This window comes from Panulirus ornatus, chromosome 36 (genome assembly GCF_036320965.1).
Source record: "Panulirus ornatus isolate Po-2019 chromosome 36, ASM3632096v1, whole genome shotgun sequence".
Classification (NCBI taxonomy): Eukaryota; Metazoa; Arthropoda; class Malacostraca; order Decapoda; family Palinuridae; genus Panulirus; species Panulirus ornatus.
Genome location: NC_092259.1, coordinates 7,616,279 through 7,637,895, shown reverse-complemented (window position 1 = coordinate 7,637,895; position 21,617 = coordinate 7,616,279).

Genomic DNA, 21,617 nt, shown 5'->3' with positions numbered 1-21,617 from the left:
TGAAGGAGGAGACAGCCACACTTCAACGCCTTTTCTTTCCTTCTTCGTAGTTTTGATATTCCTCGGGGCTCCCGAGCTGCATCAAAGGCGCCACTGACATCTTAACATCTTCAGTTATTTGGCTCTTCTTAGAACCACGGTGGAGTATAACTCTGGTGTACAGACCGACAGATATTGCTGCTACGGTCTCAACCTCAGGTAGATCTACGAGCGGTGATGCCCATCGCCTCCAGAGCACTGGCAAAATTCCGCACTTTTATGCCTTGAATGGATTCTTGCAATCCAATTTTGGACTTTCTGAACTACGGGATGCATCGATGCGTGCGTAGTGTGGCATGGACTAGGGTGCACTCTGGCACTCTGGGAATTGAATTAGATTGTAGATCTATTTTCTTTTTTCCTTTTTTTTTTTACGAATCATTCAATTGATTTAAGGGCAACCTGAAGACCGTACAGTTCTGAAGTAAACGTTGAAGATTCTTTGGGTGATTATGTTGCTTAAGATTCTCCTTCGGTAGCTGCTCACATTTTGAGCCATCAGTAAAAACATCTTTCTTTTTTTTCTGTCTGTATGAACAGTATCATGCTGAAGGGATTTTCCTCTTGTTATTATAGAAGCAATTTTGCTTTTGGTCGCTTTCATCCTGGCTCTGCAGTGTCTGACCTCTGGAACCTTCCAGAGAGGGAACTAAGCAAAACTTACTTCAAAACGTAAATCTTGAATAAAACTTTCCCCGGGAACTAAACAAAACTTACTTCAAAACTTACTTCTTCATAAAACTTTCTCTGGGAACCAAGCAAACCTTACTTCAAAACTTACTTCTTCATAAAACTTTCCCTGGGAACCAAGCAAAACTTATTTCTAAACTTACTTCTTCATAAAACTTTCCCTGAGAACCAAGCAAACCTTACTTCAAAACTCACTTCTTGAATAAAACTTTCCCTGGGAACCAAGCGAAACTTAAGTCTTGAATAAAACTTATGTCCAAACATACGCCCGTTAAATGCCTTATTCATTTTTTCACGTGAAAATATTTGGAGAATTCTGGATACTGTTGAAACACCTCGGTCCTCTCGAGACTGAAAAATCATACATAAGGTTACGTATTGTGTACGTCTGAGGCCAACAGAAGGGTTTTCAAGAGCGTATCAGTCATCACGCTGGAAATATTTTCCTTGCCACCCCTTCGCATGGAACGAAAATGCCCTTCATTACTACATGAGGAGCCGGTGGTTATCTTTAAGGTAACCTTGTAAAACGCGTAGCTACTGTAGTTCCTTCAGAGTAATTAGAACTAAGAGTTATCTACCCCAATCGGTAGTCTACGGACGAGCATCGTTCACACGTCTAACGGCAACTCCAGGAGATGATGACGTGCAACACATGGTTAAACTATCGACCCCCAAAAATGGGGGGTAATCTAACATCTCATGGAGCAGTGCTTACCACAGCCATCAAGTATGTAAACGCTCAACAAGCTGCCCTGCGGTACACCCTCACACCCTCTTCCTGTGGGAATGCTCTTGGACTGTCACTACGAACCCTAGCATCTCATTCTGTCTTTCAAAAACTGCTGAACGAACCTTTTTTCTTTTTTTCTTAAAGTCTGACACGAAGACCCAATCTTTTTTCGAATTATGCCTATTTCCTCCCTTAGGATATCCAAGTACTTTGGTTCATGAGCTTTGTTTATAAGCTTTTGAGATGAACATTTCTTAAGAGTGTCTATAATCTTTCTTTCGGTTACCGTATCTCTTAAGTTTATCACGGGCCTCAGGTCAAAGACCACTTCTATTATACTGGTTAAGACACCCTTTCTGAGAGCCACTTTATACAGGCCATCAAGAGGTTTGCGGTAGACAGGAAACTTTCAAAAACCATATTGGAACAAAGTGATACGATTATTTTCCTCAAGGTATCAAACTAACAGTAAAATCTTTTTCCCTCACATTGGCTTCCAACAAAGACGACTAATCAGTGCAATATGTCTATACCTTAGAGCAATGATGGGATCTCTACAACAGTAAGGGATATCCACCAACTATATGCATTTACAATCCAACTCTACACATCAGGTCACGGAAGTCTGACATGAATCCCCTCTCGGAGATCCTAGGGCGGACGAATGACAAAACATCAGATACGGTAACTGGACAAATAACCTGGATACCTTGTCAGAAAAAAGAAGTGAGAAATAGTACAGTTCAAAAGGTTTGGGCAGGTGGAATGAATGAACCTGACTCGACTGCCAGACTCAGCAACCACGGAAGAGGCTCGATTTAAACAGACGCCGAAGATTCTGGCTCAATGGATACAAGAATGTATGTGATATATATATATATATATATATATACATATATATATATATATATATATATATATATATATATATATATATATATATATATATATATATATATATATATATATATATTCTGTGTACAGAATGGAAAAAGGTGAGAACAATGGAAGTAAGGGGAGTGGGGGAGGAATGGGATGTATTTAGGGAATCAGTGATGGATTGCGCAAAAGATGCTTGTGGCATGAGAAGAGTGGGAGGTGGGCTGTTTAGAAAGGGTAGTGAGTGGTGGGATGAAGAAGTAAGAGTATTAGTGAAAGAGAAGAGAGAGGCATTTGGACGATTTTTGCAGGGAAAAAATGCAATTGAGTGGGAGAAGTATAAAAGAAAGAGACAGGAGGTCAAGAGAAAGGTGCAAGAGGTGAAAAAAAAGGGCAAATGAGAGTTGGGGTGAGAGACTATCAGTAAATTTTAGGGAAAATAAAAAGATGTTCTGGAAGGAGGTAAATAGGGTGCGTAAGACAAGGGAGCAAATGGGAACTTCAGTGAAGGGCGTAAATGGGGAGGTGATAACAAGTAGCGGTGATGTGAGAAGGAGATGGAATGAGTATTTTGAAGGTTTGTTGAATGTGTCTGATGACAGAGTGGCAGATATAGGGTGTTTTGGTCGAGGTGGTGTGCAAAGTGAGAGGGTTAGGGAAAATGATTTGGTAAACAGAGAAGAGGTAGTAAAAGCTTTGCGGAAGATGAAAGCCGGCAAGGCAGCAGGTTTGGATGGTATTGCAGTGGAATTTATTAAGAAAGGGGGTGACTGTATTGTTGACTGGTTGGTAAGGTTATTTAATGTATGTATGACTCATGGTGAGGTGCCTGAGGATTGGCGGAATGCGTGCATAGTGCCATTGTACAAAGGCAAAGGGGATAAGAGTGAGTGCTCAAATTACAGAGGTATAAGTTTGTTGAGTATTCCTGGTAAATTATATGGGAGGGTATTGATTGAGAGGGTGAAGGCATGTACAGAGCATCAGATTGGGGAAGAGCAGTGCGGTTTTAGAAGTGGTAGAGGATGTGTGGATCAGGTGTTTGCTTTGAAGAATGTATGTGAGAAATACTTAGAAAAGCAAATGGATTTGTATGTAGCATTTATGGATCTGGAGAAGGCATATGATAGAGTTGATAGAGATGCTCTGTGGAAGGTATTAAGAATATATGGTGTGGGAGGCAAGTTGTTAGAAGCAGTGAAAAGTTTTTATCGAGGATGTAAGGCATGTGTACGTGTAGGAAGAGAGGAAAGTGATTGGTTCTCAGTGAATGTAGGTTTGCGGCAGGGGTGTGTGATGTCTCCATGGTTGTTTAATTTGTTTATGGATGGGGTTGTAAGGGAGGTAAATGCAAGAGTCCTGGAAAGAGGGGCAAGTATGAAGTCTGTTGGGGATGAGAGAGCTTGGGAAGTGAGTCAGTTGTTGTTCGCTGATGATACAGCGCTGGTGGCTGATTCATGTGAGAAACTGCAGAAGCTGGTGACTGAGTTTGGTAAAGTGTGTGGAAGAAGAAAGTTGAGAGTAAATGTGAATAAGAGCAAGGTTATTAGGTACAGTAGGGGTGAGGGTCAAGTCAATTGGGAGGTGAGTTTGAATGGAGAAAAACTGGAGGAAGTGAAGTGTTTTAGATATCTGGGAGTGGATCTGTCAGCGGATGGAACCATGGAAGCGGAAGTGGATCATAGGGTGGGGGAGGGGGCGAAAATTTTGGGAGCCTTGAAAAATGTGTGGAAGTCGAGAACACTATCTCGGAAAGCAAAAATGGGTATGTTTGAGGGAATAGTGGTTCCAACAATGTTGTATGGTTGCGAGGCGTGGGCTATGGATAGAGATGTGCGCAGGAGGATGGATGTGCTGGAAATGAGATGTTTGAGGACAATGTGTGGTGTGAGGTGGTTTGATCGAGTAAGTAACGTAAGGGTAAGAGAGATGTGTGGAAATAAAAAGAGCGTGGTTGAGAGAGCAGAAGAGGGTGTTTTGAAATGGTTTGGGCACATGGAGAGAATGAGTGAGGAGAGATTGACCAAGAGGATATATGTGTCGGAGGTGGTGGGAACGAGGAGAAGAGGGAGACCAAATTGGAGGTGGAAAGATGGAGTGAAAAAGATTTTGTGTGATCGGGGCCTGAACATGCAGGAGGGTGAAAGGAGGGCAAGAAATAGAGTGAATTGGAGTCATGTGGTATACAGGGGTTGACGTGCTGTCAGTGGATTGAAGCAAGGCATGTGAAGCGTCTGGGGTAAACCATGGAAAGCTGTGTAGGTATGTATATTTGCGTGTGTGGACGTGTGTATGTACATGTGTATGGGGGGGGGGGTTGGGCCATTTCTTTCGTCTGTTTCCTTGCGCTACCTCGCAAACGCGGGAGACAGCGACAAAGTATAAAAAAAAAAAAAAAAAAAAAAAAAAAAAAATATATATATATATATATATATATATATATATATATATATATATATATATATATATATATATATATATATATATATGATGTATTCACGAAACAGACATTTGACGATCACAGATGAACTTGTGTGAGTGTGTGTGTGTGCGTGTGTGTCAGTGTGTGTGTGTATATATATATATATATATATATATATATATATATATATATATATATATATATATATATATAACCAGGTATGGGGTATATGAGGTGAGGCGACTCTGGTATGCACATTCAGTTCGTCATGTCCCTGAAATCAAAGTACAAAACACAAAACCATAAGACTAAGTAAGATGCGGACGAGTCGCCCTAAACCATTGTGATCCAGACATCATATACGTAAGCGGGTTTGGATGTCGGCCTAACCCATTGTATCTTACGTTAATGATCTACTAGCAATACAGGTCGTAAATCACCTGTCGCAGCTTGAGACACTGTGAACCTGAATGATGCCGGTCTTACACCAGAATTGAATACAAAGGTTTAAAACTACAATTTGGGGTTTCAGTCAGGTTCAGTGCCTCCTCCCCCTGAGTGCCGCTTCCGCCTCCTCCTCCGTGTGGCACTGCGGGCGGCCATGTCGTGACCCTCTCCCTGGACGTCGACAAGATGGCCGCACCTGACCTCCTACATCCCTATATGATCACAAATATTTTCTTCAAACGTCTGTCGCTAAACTGATCAAAAGCAGAAAGAGAATCAGTCTCATGAGAGCAACGTCTTCGCCAAGCTAACCATGAGCAACGTGTGCTGAACCTCACCAACTCATCACCACCAAAGTGAGTCTCTCACTACCCCTTCGATTAAGAAAACCAGCTCTAGTAACACTATGTGAGCTGCTCACCCTACAGCAGAGTGTGATGAGCTTAATAAGTAACGTACACACTCTCTTTTCCTCTCCGAATCAGCTGTATGCCCTCCAACTTTTACCACACTCGTCTGTGAGTTCCCGATACCTTCCACTATCACAACCACCCTCGAGGGGACCCAGTGGTCTTTGAATACCTCTTTATTTCCCCTGAATTCCAGTATTACGGCGAGGTACACGATGTATTTTACGGCCTGTAAAGCAGTCCCATGATGCACTGGTGGCCTCTCTGGTTAAAAGCAATGGCACGTCACCAACAGTCACAGAATCACATGTCAGTCAACACCGCTGATGAAAACAAAGGAATAAAAAAACCAACAATTGCTCTTAGAACTGCAGAGAAAGGGAGGTAGAGAACAGTGCAAAAACCATCAACTGCTCTTAGAACTGCAGAGAAAGAGAGGTACAGAGCAGTGCAAAAAGGACTTCCTGGACACTGTGAATCAAACCACCAATTTTGGTCTAACTGGCATCGCCCAGCACGAATCAAAAGCTGGAGCTAAGACTTGATATCACAAGGTACAGAACATTGACCCTCATAGCTTCGTGAGGGGTCGCACTGTCATGTTTCTGGCGCTCACAACAACCACACACCACAGAAAGCAATACGTCTGGACACCAAAAGTACTGTTGGCAAAATGAAATGCTGAATAAAAGCCGACACATTGTCTCCGTGGGCCACATTGTTGATAGATTATACTTAAGAGATGTGAAAAGATATTGTTTTTGACAAGTCGACATATTGGCTTTTGGTAAGATAACTGTGAAAGTCTGAAAACAAATACATAAGGATATTTCAACATATACTATGAGCAAAATGATCATCAGATCAAAATTTACAGGCTTGAAAGCCTTTTACATACTGGTTATCACCTTGTGATACAAACATCTTCAAGAGCCGTAATCATGCTAAGCTCCATTCTTTTTTTTTCTTAAGTTTACACCACAACTGGACGTGTAGCTGCCTGGCCTGGAAACATAAGAAGCATCTCATCTACACCAGCCAAAGATATTGAACCCCGTTCGTTTCTCATCCTCAACAAAAGCATATGAAAGCAAAGCCGTTCAATAAAGGTTCAAGTGAACCTGCATTGCTCCCGTAGCTATAAATGGTTTATTGAAATGTCAACAACAACAAAAAAAGAATGATAGCCTTTGGTAGCCACATATCCTGATCAAGCCATCAAAACGAAAGACAGAAAACTGATAACAAGAGACGATCATCCCCATAACAAGAGACCATCTTCATATCATCCGTATGAAGTTACAGGTCATGTGGCCCGGTAGCTTCTGACAAAACGGGTTTTCTAAATTTTCAACCAATCAGAACTAATGACCAACCATGACGGGCCTAAATTTTCTGCCAATTATCAGAACTAATGACCAACCATGGCGGGCCTAAATTTTCAGCCAATCAGAACTAATGGCCAACCGTGGCGGGCCTAAATATTCAACCAATCAGAACTAATGGCCAACCATGGCGGGCCTAAATTTTCAGCCAATTATCAGAACTAATGACGAGCTACGTCTGCCACACTGGATGTCGTCACATCGGCACGGAATGAGAGGACATGAGATAGGGCCAACAACCACCACCCATTTCTGTGAGGGTAATCTAGAATCTGTTCTGTGGTTTTCCCCCCCACGAGATACTTGAAGATTCGGCCAACAAGGACTGACTCTGCTCTTCGGCGGCCATATCAAATCCTGGACCGTCATGACATGAGGGGAAATATGATGGAGGATCATCCATGAATGTATTTCTGCAATGTCTCTCGTCGCAACTCTCGTCGCGTGGTGTCTGAGCAGATCAGGACGTGAGGAGTTCATACACCAACGACAGACGACGTCGAGTCGCAAAGTGGCGAGAACAGCTCACCAGCTTAGCCAGAAGGCCATCATGTCCCACCGTCACTGGTAATGAAGGGGGCCATAAAGGAAGAAACATAACAGGAAACACGAAGATAAATGAGTAACAAAAGAGAAGGTAAGATCAAATATTACAGGAGGCTGTAGAAGAGACTCAGTCTCCATGATGGAAAGACGAAGCCAAGGATGCGGTCGAGAACATGACATGCGAAGATAAACCAAGTGGCTCCGATGGAAAAAGCTCCAGGAGAGCTGCATGTGGAACACCGTGACTGCTAGGAAGTGATCGCCTGAGGACGATGCTCGGAAAGCGCCGGCGGAGAGGCTGCTGAGTGAACACCACATGGGGACATAAGCTTGTGTTGTGTGACCCCAACAAAGTCTTATAGACAAGAGAAGAGACCCATAAGACAGACTATAGGTGAAGGACATAGACTATGCTCTACTTTGTAAGACTGCCAGCCTTTATAGATGGAAATGATGACTACACAAACCTCGTTGATGATAATACTGTCCCGGAACAACATTATGGGAAGGAAGGACAATTAGTGAGGAGCACGACGCGGTCACAAGTTAACAGATGCGGTTGTGAGGATGAGCAGCAACATAACATTTGGTGTACCCAACCTCACTGCTTAATTCTTCAAGCGCGGCGTTGAAATGCAACGGATGCTTTGGTCGAGCTGCTGAAACAAGCACAGAACGAAGGAAAAGCACCAAGAAAACAGGGAAAAACAACAGAAATCACGCCATTTCTTAAACAAAGAGAAGCTAGTGCATTCTGTTTTACTATTCTGTCCCTACCAGAAAAATAAGGCAATGGCAATAGGTAACATCAATATAGATCATCGGGTCTCCAGTGATCCGTCCTTCCCATGTATACTCCCACAGTCAGGAAGAATATCATAGAATATCATAGGAAGAATATCATAGAATATCATAGAAGAATATCATTTTCCACGCTGCTAAGATCTCTGGAGACAACAGCGAGGACGAAGAGCCAGAAATATCCCGAAGAACGAACTGCCAGACCTTCAGACTGACGAGTGCAAGATGCCTCGATATATATATATATATATATATATATATATATATATATATATATATATATATATATATATATTATAAAGCTTAGGACTAAAAAGACCTCTTAAGACAAAGTTAACCCACCTAACCTAAAGGATCAAATGAAGAAATTATGCAAATGAAGAAATTATGCATGGCAGAAGTTTGTTTAATTTCTTAGCCTATGCCATACCAGTATACCCCCTGCAGGCCACTATCCTCGCAAGCCATAAAATTACTAGTTACAGGTTGACGGTGTGTGAGCTTCAGTAAGGCTGACGCTTACGACTATTTTGGGGGGTTAAAAACACTACAACTTGGAGTTTAAGTCACAGATGACTCAAGTCTGTCTGATGCTTCGAGTGCCTCTTTCCCTGAGTGCCTCCTCCTCCGTGTGGCACTGGTGGCGGCCATGTCGTGACCCTCCCCCTGGACGTCGACAAGATGGCCGCGCCTGACCTCCTGTAACCCCAGAAGGTCAGAGGTGTGCCACATCAACACGTCTGTCAGTCGACGACTCGACAAGAGGCCAAATCAGTCTCGAGAGAGCAACGCCTCCGCCAGTTGACCCCAGAACGAGCCTTCTGGGCCACACCTCCCCATCACCAGTCATGTTCGCGTCCGTCAACACCCACCGAGCAGCAAGAACATGTGTCACCTAACATGACCTGTGACCTGGTCGTCCCACAGCTGTGCAGCGTAGGTTACCAACAGACAGGCATTACCTTCCCTCCAGCAAGCTGACCGGGGTCAAATACAGGCGTTACTCTGAGCATATACAGTTATACCATGATGTATGTGTAGTGTGACTGGTTCAAGACACGAGGGATGGGGGAGAAATATGACCAACACTCACTGTGTTACGATCCTTCGGTGACTGAAGCAAAGCAAAAAAAAAAAAAAAAAAAAGAAAAAAAAAAAGCAAGAAAAATAAAAAGGTGTGGAAAATATAAGGCAAACAGTGGCCACTGATAAACAAACTCAACACCTTGAAGACTGGGATATGAAAAGAAAATACACAGGAGGGAAGGATGAAGAACACTACATGATTCAAATACCGTTCCCTTGAGGTCGGTATTAAAAGACGAAAACCATTTCCCCTCACAGGCTACCGAGGCTCGCAACGTAGTGACGCTGGTTCCCCTCCCCAGAGAACCCTAAGACATCACAGCATGTAATGAGTAGGATAACACTACAGCTGAAGCTACTACAATACACCGAGTGAGAACTGACACTCACTGAGAGAACGTAATGGCGATGACAATGCTTGTAGATCGGTTATACTCAGACAGAGAAGGTAAAAGGAGGTTTGCCAAACCGGACTTTACCTATTTCTTGATAAACTGGCAACATAATAAGGAAAAAAGACACCCCAACACCAGAATTCATACGTACGGATGAAGACAGTGTATATTTCATCACTTTAAGAGACGCAGGCAAGCGAAGCTTGAGCGTTCGGTGTCACTGTAACAATACGGGTCGTTTGGCTGTGCCACTAGCGCACGTCAGAAGCACCTACATCGTGCACCACTCAATACCCAACCTTATCACTCCTTCACCCACACCAAAAGCCGTGGAAAGCAACACCAGACCAACGTTTGGAAAATGAGACCACAAGATTATCTCGTCTCGAGACGACGTTCTCTGAGCCTCTGCCGTCGGAAAAGTCTCCCGCTGCTCACAAGAGCCTCTCTCTCTCTCTCTCTCTGTATCTATCTATCTATCTATCTATCTATCTATCTATCTCGATCCTAAAACAATTCAGGCCTCTTCCTCTTCGAGTTTCAAACTCCCAACTAAACAAAGCCGATTCTTACTTTAAGTGTAGCCTTCCTTCCTCACCTTACCCGATGTGTTGTTCCTCACCAAGTGACCTCAAAACTACGACAGTTAACTGTATTGAAAAATCTCCCAAACCCACCTGAAATCCTGCGTCAATCCGATGCTACACATACGAATACATTCCTGGCACATGAACATCACACATGTTAATCACTGTAATTACTGACTTAATAACCTATTAGCAATCAGATAAATCCTAAGGTATACAAAAATGAGGCGTCTTGTTCCTTGCCGATCCTGTGACTTCCCTTGAAGTATTTCACAAAAACGTAAAGTTAGGAAAAGAATAAATATTACGAGATTCAGATTTCTTATAAGAAAAAATAAAATTGCAGTTTCCAATTTCTTAGGTACGTAACAAAGAATGGTGAACCAACTGGTAGAACAAATCTACGACGAAATTTCTTCAATAAGAAAAAAAAATTGCAGTTTCCAATTTCTTAGGTACGTAACAAAGAATGGTGAACCAACTGGTAGAACAGGTCTAAGACGAAATTTCTTCAATAAGAAAAAAAAATTGCAGTTTCCAATTTCTTAGGTACGTAACGAACAATGGTGAACCAATTGGAAGAACAGATCTAAGACGAAATTTCTTTATCTCATCGTGTAACAGCGACCCTGAAAGCCTCTGAATTTTCTTTTTTCATCAGCGCTCGAGAGCTAGCATCTAGAGCTCTGAACAAAGTCCACCGATGATCCATGGAGACGGAGGGGCTCCCTGACTGCCATCACCTATGTAGTGGCACTGCGGGAGGCCGTGTTCCCGGCTGGTCCCAGAATGTTACCTTCTAACACGTTGCAGACGAAAACCCACCAAGAGAGGGATATTGCTCCAGTGAGAGCCATGTATTAACCTACCCATCACCTTCTTCCTGTGGACGATTCTGTACCTAAACCTCAGACAGTACGCAAATGATGGCCCCTAGAACCTAGCCTCGTCTCATCTCATGACTGTGGGGTCGTCCGGGGACACTTGAGGTGACCTGTGGGCATATATCAAGAGGGTCAAGGGTAGGTTCCTCATGAGGGCGCTCTGTCGTCGGGGCGTTACCCTCACGCACAGAGTCTAATGTTTCCGAGGACGACCTTACGGCCCACAAGCTTGAGCATGGCGACGTAGTTTTCGATCCGGTCCCGTGAGGACAACGGTACGACCCTGGTCAGGTCCCAAGACTAGGCCAGCATATGCTGAGGGGTGGGTCGAGGCGGGGGGTCGTACCATCGCCCTTAAACGCAATCGTGAAGTCGTGCACAAGGCTCGGGCCGTCGTACTCAAGGAGATGAAATCACAAAATTGTAGACAAATTAACATCAAAGCGACAAACTTTAAAAGTTAATGTAAGAGTATATTTCCATAACTGTTGATATAACTCGTATGTACAGATAACATGATAACAACCCAGTATGAATCAGTTCAGGGTGAGCCAGGATAACAACAAGTGGGCCTCGCCTTAAGAACGGTGCCAATCAAAACGAACCAGAAGAGTGTGTGTGAATCAGGATAAACCAAGAACACTGGGATTCAAGATAACAAAAGAACAGTGAACAGGATAACCACGAACGGTGGGATTCAAGGTGAATAGTGGGATTCAAGATACCCAAGAACAGTGGGATTCAAGATACCCAAGAACAGTGGGATTCACGATATAAAGTGGGATTCAGGATAGACAGTGGGATTCAAGATAACGCTCGAGTGACAGGAAGTGCTGACACTTGTCAATGGTAGACTGGGAGAAGTGATGACGCTCGAGTGACAGGAAGCGCTGACACTTGTCAATGGTAGACTGGGAGAAGTGCTGACGCTCGAGTGACAGGAAGTGCTGACACTTGTCAATGGTAGACTGGGAGAAGTGCTGACGCTCGAGTGACAGGAAGCGCTGACACTTGTCAATGGTAGACTGGGAGAAGTGCTGACGCTCGAGTGACAGGAAGTACTGATGCTGCTGTCATGCCAGGCTGACGAAAGTGACGAGGTTGTTATTCTGCTCGACTGACTCCAGCAAGTGCTGACGCTGAGGTGGCAGAAGCACTGAGGCCCTTATGGTGCCAGACTGACGGAAGCCCGGGCACCGTGCGACCCTTCGGAACGACGGCACGACCCTTGAGTACGCCTGGTGCGATCTCCGAGCCAGAGAATGAGACCCTGAGACACGACGGTACGACCCTTGAGCACGACGGTATGACCTCCAAACAAGAGAATAAGAACCCGAAGCACGACGTTACGACCCTGAAGCACGACCGTACGACCATGAAGCAAGACGGTACGACCTTCCGGCACGATAGCCAAGCCTTCGACCTCACCTTTAAGCGTCGTCAGTTCGAAAAAAAACCGACCGTCGCACCCTAAGGATCGCACCGCTGTGCCTACGGTGTCGCGCCAGGGTCCTTCGAGGTCGAAAACAGACGTGACAAAGACGACGGACGGTAACGCACACACGCACACCCCCACACACCACCCACACCCCCTTCTGTCGTCACAACATCCCGACAAATTGCTGACGGTGGAGCGGGAGTCGCCAGGACGGGGAAACTATCAGCGAATAATTATTGATCCACATTCATGACTGGACGATGTCTGAGCCCCCCTCCTTTTCGTCCAGGTTGGCAATATCTTGATATCTCGTGCGTTCGGCCAAGGGCGCCAATGAATCAGCCCCATGGTGTGAAAAGACCGCCGGAGAATATTATCGCCAGCGTCGCACGTGACTCCCTGAATCGCTTCACGTGCCTAGGGAACGCTGACCGCGCTGCACATGAAGCACATGAACGTCTGAATCGTTTGGATTTGAGCGACTGAACAATAGCGTCCGTGTTGACAATACCTGTGAGGTCTACTGTCCCCGTGACGGCAAAAGAACAGAGTTCTCTCATGCGTCGTGTTCACAGCCCAGATGTCGAGGTGAATGAAGAACTGCTCCCACCCCCGTGCAGCAGCAAGGAGCACACTGGATGATCGTTATAATGCACTACTGCATGACCCCTTCATGATAATACTCGATGGCCATCACAGGACGCTGTTTGACCATCATCGCACAGGGCATGATGATGATGATCATCATACACCGCATGATCACCAGAGGTCGCTGCAATGATCATCAATACGCCTACAAAATGCTCCATTAATACAAACTCGTACATGATGAGCTACTAAGACACGCCTTCATTTGTACTTGGAAGCTATGAAGAGGTGCCGTAAGCCGAGATTGTTATGGCGGCTATAGAATTCTTGAGGATTCTTTCCTACAGGAACACAAAATGAATGGTGCAAACCATTAAAGGAACCATACACTACTGCGCCCATATTCCAATACGAATACGCAACATGTATTATATACGCAATACACCCCTGTATAAAACCGTGTGGTGAATCAGATCGACTGTTGCATATACCTGCAGAGAGATGTTGAAATAAAATGTAGATAATGATGATAACATCATGATATCTCGCTGTCATATTACACACCGAGACACAGGACACGAATTGTATTCGTGGGTGCCATGACGCAAGGTATGTCCAGCGTTCGTGCGGGGTCCCTGGCCATTCGTGTGTCATCTCCACCAAGCAGGCGAGCCTTGAAATGCAAAGTGTCGGTGTTGGAGACGTCTTGGTACAGTTCTCTGAGCAACGTGATTATTAAGTGAACATACCTGCTGTTCGTACGAGACTTCGATGTACCGTGCTGCAGGCAGTGGTACGAACCTGGGCAACTTAGGAGGAATTAGAAGGGAATTAATTGAGTTTTCGTTTACTTCATATATTTTTGCCACGAAACGCATCAAAGTTCAGAAACAAAAACAATCAAAAGGAGAAAGTTTGCAAATGACTAGTGTTTGTCCTGTATGTTCTTTACATACTAAATTACCCGTAGGACAGAGAGATGATGATTTCATGCACAACTAAAAACAATATATATAGTTTATCATATATATAACAACCATATAAATTCCTTAGGGCTACTCTACAAGATATAACGTATAACATCAGTAAGGTCGGCAATGAACGTGCTGTTTCTCGCCTGTAAATCCTCCACATCTATACCTACCTTGCATTCTCTAAACTAGCAGTTAAATGTTCTCACGCGTGACATCATTATAGCCGACACCACGCCCTAAGTACGCACCCGATTTCTCTGATGATCCTCTACCGTTCCTTGTCCCAATGGGAGTCGCCTTTTGATTCTTTTTGAACGGCACCGAACACCCTTAACACCAGCTTCCACCTTCAGGAGTTAACTTAGAATTCTAATACATCTGCTCCAATGAAACCCTCTCTTATCTTGGCTAAGATCCCGTCTGCCTGTCTTAAGACGCTCACAGCCGCAGTCTTAATTCATCATCCCTCTCCCCCGGCCTTCCTCAGCCAGTGGTCGCGGTTACGAGTCTTTAACAAGCCCTGCGCTCCGCCGAAGAACTCACCGCTTCGAGCTCTCCGGCGGCTGTGGAGGCTGGAGCACCGCCACAGACCTCAAGCCACACACACACACACACGGCAGGCTCCCTACCACACAGGTATATCATCAACCCAGCAATCGTGTTGATGCTGATGATGATGCTGAGTTGGTGTCAGGTCATCCAGAAAATGGAGAGAGGTATTACTTATGAATACAAGACCGAGGGATCGTTCATCACACTTCACCTTCCCGTTCACGACAAGTCTTCAGCAAAAAGACGATGATGATGATGATGATGATGATGATGATGATAATGATGATAATGATGATGATGACGGGGATTTACACACCCAGATCTCTTTTAAGCCTCGATCCTCGATCCATAAAATGCTTTTGCTTACCTGTGCTGATCAGGGGGTGTCTTTCCGGTCGCTGCCGACACCCCCCGCAAGCTTCCCTCAGGTCTATCACACGAAGCTCAAGACACAGGCTCTGTCCAAGTAGGTAAGGCGACCAGCCTAGACCCTTGAAATCAGGAATGCCCAAGCGATCCAAGGGATGCTGAGCGTCTTCTCGGGCGCGGCAGCCTCAACGAGACGCCACAAGCGGTCCAATCGTGACTTAAGACATTTACAAGAAGGTACCGCTTGGTCCCATGTACCCTCAGGTGGTCTCAGATAGCAATCAATACGTGTGAGATTGATAAACAGAACAGTCTCATGCAAAAGTGATACCTTTATCAAGTCTACCAGGATTTGGCGTCCAGAGCAAAATGGCAAGTGACCCTGTCCACCGCAAGATATGAAAAGCTGCTCCTTATCATCAAACGAAGAGCCAACCAGGGTCAAAAGATAATATCTACAGGACAGAAAAAAAAGAGGAATAAGAGGCGGTGCCCCAATAGCGCCAAGCTCCCTTCCCATCTGCAAAAAATGGATGATGATGAATAGGAAAAAATAACAATGATAAACTGGGAACTACGACAGTGTCATTCGCAGTCAGCTTGGCATTATTCTTCAGTGCAACCGACAGTGAAACCAAAGTCACAGTTTGAAAAAGCCATCACTGAATTCCTGGCCCGTTCCCCACCTGCCACAGGTCATCCGTCTGTGTCCATGACCAACACGTCAACACACACAACACACTCCCGTACGTCTGTGAGACCGACTGCTCCTATCACGGAGGAAAATAATGGCCATTACCACGGGGCGATATTGGTAACTTAATTCCCCACGTGTACTGATACGGTCAACGCCTGCGACGACCCTTGATACGTGTCAGAACGAACACACACGTGCCTCTACGTGTGTCCAATGAACAAGATGAACCTATTAATTAAACAGAAGTAATTACAACATTAATATTTCTTTATGTTCAGACATGACTATTTTTTTTCTATTTTATCGTGAAGCACCATCTCGCACGAGCCAAACAAGAAGCGAACTTCCATTCTGCCGACCCAATCAAGCAGTCACGCAATACGATCGTCAACTAACCTCCCTCAATTTCTTTAATGACTAATTCAACTCTTAATGTTGCCGGCCGGAGAAAAGCCACGATAGACACAAGCCCTCTGAAGTACCCTCGCCCTTGTGACAGGATCAGTTGCGCGTCCAGGCTGGCTGGCACCACGAATGCCACACCCGTCAGATTTAGTTACGAACTGTCGAATGCTTGGGGAAAAACAGGGCTAAAAAAAAAAGAAAAAAAGAAGCTTTCTAAAAGCAATGCAAGAATCTGATTAGCCTCGACTCCAGCCGCGATATCTGTGTGTATTAGTGATATGGATAGGTAAAATGGTGGCGTGTTTATACAACACCCAGAGTACAACGTTAGAAAGATGTCGTGACTAAAGACTGTAACAGCTTTGGTGTCACAATGTACAGGAGATGGAAAGCTCTCTGGAGTGGACGAATTCTTCGCATATTTCAGGAAAGTCAAAATTCTTCTTACTTTCTTTCCATTCTGTAGAGAAAGTTATAAGAATATATATATATATATATATATATATATATATATATATATATATATATATATATATATATATATATATATATATATTCTTCTTTTTCTTTGGAAAGTGGATTTGAAGGGGAAAATCCTAAACTCCCACTTCAAAATACTTCCTGATCAACTGAACACGACTGAAGCTGTAAGTCACTTATGTGATAATGCAGGTAGAATTAGCTGAAGAAAACACACCCGCATCTACCGCGAGACATTAAAAGATAACTAATCGACGTAAGCAACGTCGATTAACTAAACTGTTGCTTAAAAACATCAAGGACACAGAGAGAGAATGGTCTGGACTCGCACCGAAAATGTCTTTGAACATTTCAGAACGTTCACGCTGTTTGAACTTTGCAATTCTTTCCCATCACCAAAATACCTACCACGCCTCGTATAATCAAGTCATATACACTATGGATCTTCAACACTCATGATCAACTGCAGTCCAGGGTAGCATCGCGATTGACGCTCACTTGATTACAGATGTGAAAAAAAGAGATTACCTTACAATTCCTCTGGTCACGAACACTTCTCTTCAGGAGGAAGTGCGCGTCATCCTACAGTCTTACCTGGTACACATTCCTCATTAATAATAATGAGTCAGTGAACTACCTGACCAGCCCGCCACGTACTGGAACACCACAACGATCGTAAAAATAGCCTGGCTTTTCCCTAGGTTAAAACCATTTTTTCCCAAGGTAATACAAAACTCAAAACGAAGCTGACACAAAACTAAGCTGACGCAAAACTAAGCTGACACAAAGCTGAGCTGACACAGGCCATCAGGTACAAGAGTCTGCCAAGAGATCGTGGGTTCGAAACCTTTTCTTGGAGATGGACCACCTAGTGTAGGCTGATTGGTCTAAAGACCATCCTCCGCCTAGTTAAGGATATAAGAGCCTCACTTACTGGAACTAAACAGCTCAATTATGTGAGTATCACTTGCGAAGTGATGCACATAGAAACTGGGAGCTGAGGACAAAGGACATCTATATCTAACTTAATTTCATCGTGCACATATAGACAGAAATGGAAAAGTATCTTCTTTCTAAATTGTACGAATGCTGTAGTGGATGTTTATTGGAATCTATTTGGGTATCTGTGGACCACATGGAGAATGGTACATGGACCAAAGGTTAGAAACTCTTTCTGCACCTTCATCAGGAGTAAAATTGTGTGAGAGCAGCTCATCAGGCGAAGACAATCAAGAGGGAGAGAGTTGCAGTGGATGGTGTAAGGATAGGCGAGGAGCTGAATAATGTAAAGAATGATGTAAAGATTCATAAGGAGCTGAATGACGAGTTCCAAAGAGCTTTCACAGTGGAAGACACACGCCGCAGCCCCAACACCACTGAGACAGAAGTGGGTGTAGAGCCACTGGAAGCAATGAGAAGTCTAGATTAACGAATGCCCCCTTTCAGAACCATTAAGCACAGCTTAAGACAAGATCATTAACAATATCAGCTTATTTCATACTTAAGCATGTGTTCCACTGACACGGAAAATCAAAATTTGGCCTTATACACCTTTATACCTTTATACATTTTTATACACCTCCCCTGAGCCAAACAAAACCCGCTTTTCATTAGATTTATTCCAGTCAGTTTCATGTTCTTTAAAAACCTCAACTGCTGGATGCAGTTATCCCGATAATATCGACAATACAACGTTAATACCTATTTTCACCATACATCAAAAAACTGTGTGATAAATATACTTTGGTCTTCCTGTTCAGTGATGTCGTGGACAAGAGTTTCAAGAACTGGTATTGAACTATAAGACGTCTTCCCACAGTCCTTTCTTAGTACACTAAAATTTGAAATTACTATGAATAATCAAAAGAACAAAAATTCTATTGAAAAGACAGTTAAGAATATCAGAATTTAAAAGTAACTTTGTAGCAAATGGCTTTATTACCTTCGAGATTAACCTGCTATCCTCTGAACTCTTAACTAGACGCGTGGCGACAGAGGTTTACATCAGTGTAGAGATACGTAATAGCCTATAAACACAGAACAAATTATCTGAAACAAGGCTGTCGTTCTTCAGGACAGAAGAGTCGGAAGTAACTGAAAGACGTATATGAAGTGATCTTTTTACATCGATAAACAGTAGAGAAAAAGGAATATGCCACAGCAGGCCACGCCTCGTAGCGATCTGTGATAAATGATTTATCATCTCGGAGAAGCCCATCATGTGACACACAAAGCAGTTGCTAGTACGATCTTCCGTAAGCTGGACCTATCTGCAGTGAAGCTGTCCATAATTACTTCTTTCCGTAAGCTTAAACGTCAATGGAGCAGCTGTCTGTACTTCCTTCATTAAGCTTCACCCATTTGCCAAGAAGCTGCCTATAATTACGTCTTTCCGTAAGCTTAAACATCGATGGAGCAGCTGTCTGTACTTCCTTCATTAAGCTTCACCCATTTGCCAAGAAGCTGCCTATAATTACGTCTTTCCGTAAGCTTGACCCATCATAAAAGCAGGAGGTCCGTACTTCCCTTCCTAAGCTTGACCTATCACCAAAGCACCTGCTCGTACGTCCTTCCTTTAAGCTTGACCCATCACGGAAATGAATAAGACGACCACATGCAGGAGTAAAAGACAGAACAGACGCCCTACTCGAACGTACTACGTACTTCTGATCACTGTGCCAAGATTAATCATTTTCGGGCCTCAGGTTTTCACAGACCTTAGTATAAGAACTAAGACACAAACGAAGAGACTCGATTTAAGCCATGTGTTTAAAACGACATTCAACATCATTCATATTTCGACAAAGCCCCAAACGTCCCTGACCAATAAAACAAATATTCCCTATTCCTTGCCTTACCTCCTTCCTCCATTTCAAAATTTCCCTGACGTTACCATTCAAAATCATTAACTTTTCAGAAATCCCCAAATTTCCCATAACCCAGTTTGAAACCCGGGATATATGTAACTGCTTCCAGTTTGTGTGAAATTCATCCGTAATGCTATCCACTAACTCATCCAACTTATCTAACGAGCTTTTGGCACGACTTTCCTCAACTGATTACGAAGAGACTGTTTTTCATCCAAATATATTACTCCTTAAAAGCTCCAAATATCTGCAATGTAAACAATCTATCTATCTATCTATCTATATATATATATATATATATATATATATATATATATATATATATATATATATATATATATATATATATATCATAACTTATTTACTTATAACTGCCTCATGTATCCTCTGGCGTTTCCTAAGACCACCTGAAGCTTAAGGTTGCGCTACCCCCAGTACCAGGGAAATGACGAACATCTTTGGAGTTAGAAGCCCCTTTGATAAGAACGTACCTTCAATGAATTAGTCTCGCCAAAGGTGTCCTTTCACCCGTGGTGTAACCTCGAGCAAGTGGAGTCCTGTAACACACACACACAAACACACATATAATATTTCCTCGAAATCTTATTGGGTAAAAGTACGTATTTTCTTTTGACTGATAAGATGAAATTCATCTATCCGGTTTGTACACATCGATCCCCATTAACAGTCAACTAAACGATATATGCATATAAAACATTTATACAATCTATGATTTGCTCACGTTTAAAATCAACCACGAACAGTAGTATTACAGTCTGCAGACGACCTCCCTATTTCACATCTTACTGAAAACGCGAAATATACGATTTTATTAATACAAGCGCAACACAGATCTTGAAGAAATTGTAGTTAATGGTGATTCCTGATTCGACCTTTGGCAACATCTATATCAATCTCAAGTCAACTTTCCATGTGTGTCTTCAACATCTTAAAAGAACCTGGACACATACGACAATGCACGTGGCTACACGGAGCATTCTGTCAATCCATCCAGCACCTACAACCTTAAAAAAAAACTACAATCATGTGCCAACCACTGGGAGCACCGACCATCATATGTGTGCTCCTAAGGCGCACACCAACCAACCTTCCTTATCGAAGATGTCTGAGGTGTTTGAAGATTTGTACCTAACTCCATCCAGGGATTTGGACCTAACTTCATCCAGGGATTTGAACCTAACTCCATCCAGGGATTTGGACCTAACTTCATCCAGGGACATTCCTTCTCCAGCCTAGGCGTTGAATCTTGCCATCCCCTTATATCAAAACCCTCAGAGCTTTGCTAATTCAAGTCTGCTTGTCTGGGGTATTTAATCCTCATTAGCTCAAGACTGAAAACCCCCGACCCGTGTCGTATGACAGTCGAATCTGTTTCAGTTCTAAATCCTGTCGCTCCACTTATTAACCGACCTTGCCCTGAGAAGCTATAACCCTGGCGCATTTTTCTTCTTTCTTGACTACGAAGATCAGTGCGTCTCATTATAAGAGAATGACATACTTCCAGGAATGCTAATGTTGCAGTCCACTTCGGTCTAAAGACGCAAGAGATGGCCCAGCACGGAAAAAAAAAGAAAAAAAAAACTCAGGGTGCGTGTGATAACCTTCGCAGGAATTAGTGATTCCAACGAAGCTTCATAACACAATCAAGGAGTTAATGAGGTACTGTTGGTGCATGACTGACCGGACCATAAAACTCTTGTCGGGGCGGCTATTCTCGCCAACACCAGCTCAGAAGGGAACCAAAACAACGACACATACGCCTGAAGCTTCGAGTTGGTCACATACGCAATAACGTGCTCTTAAACATCTTCATTCTTACTACGCTAACGAAATCTGATGATCATATACACCTTTCGCTTGGCGATGACCACACGATATGTATCGCGGTTCTCATTCATCGGCGGAGAATCTTGGGATTCATG